The sequence below is a fragment of the Bos taurus genome, chromosome 24 (assembly GCF_002263795.3).
Source record: "Bos taurus isolate L1 Dominette 01449 registration number 42190680 breed Hereford chromosome 24, ARS-UCD2.0, whole genome shotgun sequence".
In the NCBI taxonomy this organism is placed as follows: Eukaryota; Metazoa; Chordata; class Mammalia; order Artiodactyla; family Bovidae; genus Bos; species Bos taurus.
In genome coordinates, this window is record NC_037351.1 from 2,955,682 (window position 1) to 2,961,915 (window position 6,234).

Consider the following 6,234-nt stretch of genomic DNA (forward strand, 5'->3'; position numbering starts at 1 on the left):
TAAAATTTTAAGTGTTAGAATTTAAAAAAATTTCCTTGTTGCCTCCTACATCTTGGGAAGTTGAATTTCCTTTTTTTTTTTTTTTGCCTTTACTTTCTTATTTTTACACACTTATGCCATTTCCTGGCTTGGTCTTTAATGATCTGGTCTGATTCTCCCTTAGCATGGTTTTCTAATTTACATTTCAGATCTCTGGCTAGCTCTTACCTAATTAAGAACCATCTAATGGGGCTCAGCAACTTCTACCATAAAATGTTCCTAGAGTCATCGAAGCCTAGGAGATGCCAATTATTGTATGAAAAGAAGCTTTATTAGGTCTTAAAAGTTGCCTTTGAGGAAACATAATCTTTCGTACTTATCTAGGCTATAAAGAAGAAATCAAATTATTTGGATGATTCCTAGATGAGTAGGCGCTTTGTCCATTGGTCTGGTGATCAGGACCAGGTATCCCTTCCAACCCCAAATAGAGGGAGACCAAGGCGGGCTGGGGGGACCACCTGTTGTCTGGGTTCCTAACAACCCAGCAAGTTCATGGCGAGTTACTATGTCAGGAATAATGAGTCCCTGGTGCCACGAACACAGTGACAGCAGCTAATGAGGCGGAACAGTGTGTGATGAAACAATGACATTTTTTTGAAGTCAGCAATCTGAGCTAGAGATCAATAAGTGTTTTCCAGGGTTAATTTACTGGTCACCATTACTGACACGCCATTAGAGCCGAGGATGAGTGCAGGGGTTCAGGAGGGGGCTTCATCTAGATAAGTGTTAAGGACATCAGAGGTTTATTTCAATAATCAGAAACACTGAGCATTAATCGTCGCCCATCTTCTTCAGGGGTCTGAGCACCCTTCAGTCAATTAGCCTTGCCCTCGCCCACACCATCTGATCCTCTCTCAGCCTGGATCCAAGATTCCATCCTGCTCGGCTGGATCTAGACAGGAACACTTAACGTCTACCTGCACTTATATAGGTTTCAGGGTTGAATGACTCCTATTTCTGTTTGGGGAAATGGTAACCAAGAGACTCATTTCTTTCTGTAATAGATATTGTATTATATTGTAGGGTTGTGCTGCGTATAAATCAGATAAAATTTAGAGTACCTGGGCTTTTGTCTTGCCTTTTTTCATGAGCTCAGAGTTTGAATCCAATAGAGTCTTTTCACCTCTCTGTGCCTCAGTGTATCTATCTATGAAACAGGGATAATCATATGTGCATGCATGCTAAGTCACTTCAGTCATGTCCAACTCTTTGCGACCCCATGGACTGTGGCCTACCAGGCTCCTCTGTCCATGGGATTCTTCAGACAAAAATACTGAAGTGGGCTGCATGCCCTCCTCCAGGGGATCTTCCTAATCCAGGGATCAAATGCATGTCTCCATGTCTCCTTCGTCTCCTGCATTGTCAGGTGCGTTCTTTTTTTTTTTTTTTTTTAGGTGGGTCCTTTACTACTAGCGCCACCCAGGAACCACAGGAATAATTATAATCACCTTGAAATCACAACTGGAGCTCATGCAATAAAAAAGAATGTTTATTGAACCCTTGTTAACTTACTCTCTAGGCACTGAGATAAATGTTTTCCTTGAGCCATCAGTTAAAATATGTCATGACTCCAGGTGGTCAATTCCATCTTTACTACTGTTCCCAGACAAAGAGGCAAAATGCTTAGGGTAGTTGAAATCTTCTTCCTATGTCAGTCCTTTGAAGTCTTTATTTTATTAATGTATTGCTATATATACATTAATACAGTTTTCATTCCAATCCCAAAGAAAGGCAATGCCAAAGAATGCTCAAACTACTGCACAATTGCACTCATCTCACACACTAGCAAAGTAATACTCAAAATTCTCCAAGCCAGGCTTCAACTGTATGTAAACCATGAACTTCCAGATGTTCAAGCTGGATTTAGAAAAGGCAGAGGAACCAGAAATCAAATTGCCAAATCAAATTTCGATGATTTGTTGGATCAGCAAAAAAGCAAGAGAGTTCCAGAAAAACATTTACTTCTGTTTTATTGACTACACCAAAGCCTTTGACTGTGTGGATCACAACAAACTGTGGAAAATTTTTAAAGAGATGGGAATACCAGACCACCTTACCTGCCTCCTGAGAAATCTATATCCAGGTCAAGAAGCAACAGTTAATACTGGATATGGAACAACGACTGGTTCCAATTGGGAAAGGAATATGTCAAGGCTGTATATTGTCACGCTGCTTATATAACTTATATGCAGAGTACATCATGCGAAATGCTGGGCTGGATGAAGCACAAACTGGAATCAAGGTTGCTGGGAGAAATATCAATAACCTCAGATATGCAGATGACACCACCCTTATGGCAGAAAGCAAAGAAGAACTAAAGAGCCTCTTGATGAAAGTGAAAGAGGAGAGTGAAAAAAATAGATGGGGAAACAATGGAAACAGTGGCTGACTTTATTTTGGGGGGCTCCAAAATCACTGCAGATGGTGATTGTAGCCATGAAATTAAAAGACGCTTACTCTTTGGAAGGAAAGTTATGAGCAACCTAGATAGCATATTCAAAAGCGGAGACATTACTTTGCTGACAAAGGTCCACCTAGTCAAAGCTATGGTTTTTCCAGTAGTCATATATGGATGTGAGCGTTGGACTATAAAGAAAGCTGAGCACCGAAGAATTGATGCTTTAGAACTGTGGTGTGGAGAAGACTCTTGAGAGTCCCTTGGACGGCAAAGAGATCCAACCAGTTCTTCCTGGAGGAAATCAGTCCTGAATATTCATTGGAAGGACTGATGTTGAAACTGAAACTCCAATATTTTGGCCACCTGATGCAAAGAACTGACTCACTGGAAAAGACCCTGATACTGGGAAAGATTGAAGGCAGGAGGAGAAGGGGATAACAGAGGGTGAGATGGTTGGATTTCATCACCAACTCAATGGACGTGAGTTTGAGCAACTCTGGGAGTTGGTGATGGACAGGGAGGCCTGGTATGCTGCAGTCCATGGTGTTGCAAAGAGTTGGAGAAAACTGAGTGACTGAACTGAACTGATTGTTATAATCCTTATAACCCTTATGCCTTCGAGTTGATCTGTAGCATCTTGAAAAAGAATTTTAAATGCCCTGATTACAAATGACTCTTCAAACAACCCAATTATGCCATATAGGTGACAACACAGTGCTGCAGAAAAGTGAGTAGCTTACAATTGTCTAAGTTGAAATCTAAAACTTGCCATGTTCCTGAAGTCTGAAATACCAGGAGTGGAGCCAAGTTACTTTTGCATCAATAAAAAGAAAAACAGGGTACCAGCTGAGAAGAATTATTTAATCTGAATTATGGGGAGCAAACAGTTTTCATAACTTTAAGCGTTGCTATAAATCAAAAACAACAAAGGGAATTTAAAGTGACATCTGCCAATAGTTGTAACACACTATGTCCTAAAAGGTGAATTTGACCTAAAGGTATTTACATATATATGAAGAATATAGTCTTCTTAATAAATATTAAAGGTGTATATTTTACATATGAATGCACGTTTATATACTATGAGTGAGTGAGTAAAGTGAGTGAAGTTGCTCAGTTGTGTCCGACTCTTTGGGACCCCATGGACTGTAGCCCACCAGGCTCCTCCCCCATGGGATTCTCCAAGCAAGAGTACGGAGTGCGTTGCCATTTCCTTCTCCAGGGGATCTTCCTGACTCAGGAATTGAAGCCGGGTCTCCTGCATTGCAGGCAGACGCTTTAACCTCTGAGCCACCAGGGAAGCCCATATAGCTGACTCACTGGAAAAGACCCTGATGCTGGAAAAGATTGAAAGCAAAAGGAGAAGAGGGTAGCAGAGGATGATATGGTTGGATAGCATCACCAATTCAATGAACACGAACTTGGGCAAACTCTGGGAGATATAGAGGGACAGGGAGCCCTGGTGTGCTTTGTCCATGGGGTCACAAAATCAGACACGATTTAGCAACTGAACAACAAATGTATAAATACATTTAAAAGGAATACATTCTTTTTAATAAAAAAGAATAAAAATTTGATATATATTAAATAAAGAATAGATATTAAATGTATTTAAGAAGAATCAGGTCTTTTATCCCAATTTCTGGAGAAAAAAAGAAAGACAAAGAGAAAGAGAGCAAGGATTAAAAGGTGCTTCCAGGAAGGATGAAGAGTTTCAGAGCTCATCATGAACGTTCATGAAGTACGTCAAGAGGAAAAGTCTCAGTGTCAGAATTACTGATCTGCTGACCCTCTGGTGGTACAGTGACCCCTGAAATAACACCTTCTGGCGATTCTTCTGGGACTGATGACTACTGGTTCCAAATCAAGATGCTTCTCACCCAGATGCTTCTCCCCACAGTCAACAGTTCAATTGTTCTTATGTTAATTAGAACTGGAACTCATTAGAGAGATGCAAAGACCTCTCTGAATGGGAGGCATTTAAGGCAGTAGTTTAAAAAATGGAATAAGACTTAAAATCCCAAATGGCAAGACCCACACCCAGATATCCATGACAGACAGAAATAGATTGTACAAACACAACCCAGATTTCAAGCGATGATTGCAAATCAATGGTGTGGTAGCTCCAGAATATAACCATAACTCAACCATTAGTAAAGTATATTAGAATTGCTACCAAAATAGCAAAATTTATCAAAATGAGGATGCAGCAGCATTAAGAAAAGTAAACCAGTTAAAATGTGTTTTATAATTTAGTTTTCTGGACGATAAGATACTTGAAATATAAAATAAAATAATGGCCAAAGTTTAGACATTGGGGGTATTATTGACCGTAGCATTTCAGCAGAAACCAGATAATGAGTCCAAAAGAGAATCAAATACAAGCGGCTATTGGCGGAAGCAATACTCTGATGATGACTTGGCCTTTCCTGGGCGTAAAAGGGCAGGACAGAACAGACCATATGGTGTCCTCCTGACCTTTCATGTTTCTGTGTAACTCTGTATTAACAAGGCAACAGCCAGTCTGAGGAGAGAATGCCATCTGGTGCTATAGAGATATGGAGCAGGATAATCTATTAGATGGATAATAAAGGCAAGGCTGTTGGAATGATACCCACCTGCCCAGGAACTATAAAAAGCCAGGTGCAGGACCTTGGGTTGATGTTGGCCCAGTTGTGAGCAGGGAAAGCACATCGATCCAATTTGCTAGGACTCTGTTTCTATAAAAGCAAAACGATCAATGTTTTCCATTGGATCATTTTCATAACGATGGAGAATAAGTTTGCTGCTTTCAGGTGGAACAGTCATTCTATTAAGGCCACCTATTGAAATGTGACATCACTGCAGATGGTGACTGCAGCCATGAAATTAAAAGATGCTTGCTCCTTGGAAGAAAACCTATGACAAACCTAGACAGTGTATTAAAAAGCACAGATATCATTTTGCTGATAAAGGTCTGTATAGTCAAGGGTACGGTTTTTCCAGTAGTCATGTACAGAAGTGAGAGTTGGACCATAAAGTAGGCTGAGCACTGAAGAATTGATGCTTTTGAATCGTGGTGCTGGCAAAGACTCTTGAGAGTCCCTTGGACAGCAAGAACATCAAATCAGTCAATCCTAAAGGAAATCAACCTGGAATATTCATTGGAAGGACTGATGCTGAAGCTGAAGCTCCAATATTTTGGCCACCTGATTAAGAGCTGACTCATTGGAAAAGACCCTGATGCTGGGAGAGATTGAAGGCGGGAAGAGAAGGGGGCGACAGAGGATGACATGGTTGGATGGCATCACTGACTCAATGGACATGAGTTTGCACCAACTGTGGGAGATGGTGAAGGACAGGGAAGCCTGGTGTGCTGCAGTTCACGGGGCTGCAAAAAGTCAGACACGACTTAGCAACTGAACAATTCCAGGGTAGCTACGGAGTGAGTTCACCTTCCATGAAGCAATGCTGAGTTAGAATATGCATCTGCTAACCCCAACCTTCCACTCCATCCCTCCCCCAAGCCCCTCCCCCTGTTCTCTATGTCCATGATTCTGTTCCTGTTTCATAGATAGGTTCATCTAGTGTACAGCACAGAGAACTCTATTCACTATCCTATGAACTATAACAAAAAAGAATATTTTAAAAATATATATACATGTAAAACTGTATCACTTTGATGTACAGCAGAAATTAATACAACACTGTAAATCAACTATATTCCAAATAAAAATATATTGAAAAAACATTAAAAAAACCACTTTTAGTGAATTCCTAAACAGAAAACAAAAAGTTAAAAAAGAATATGCAAACAT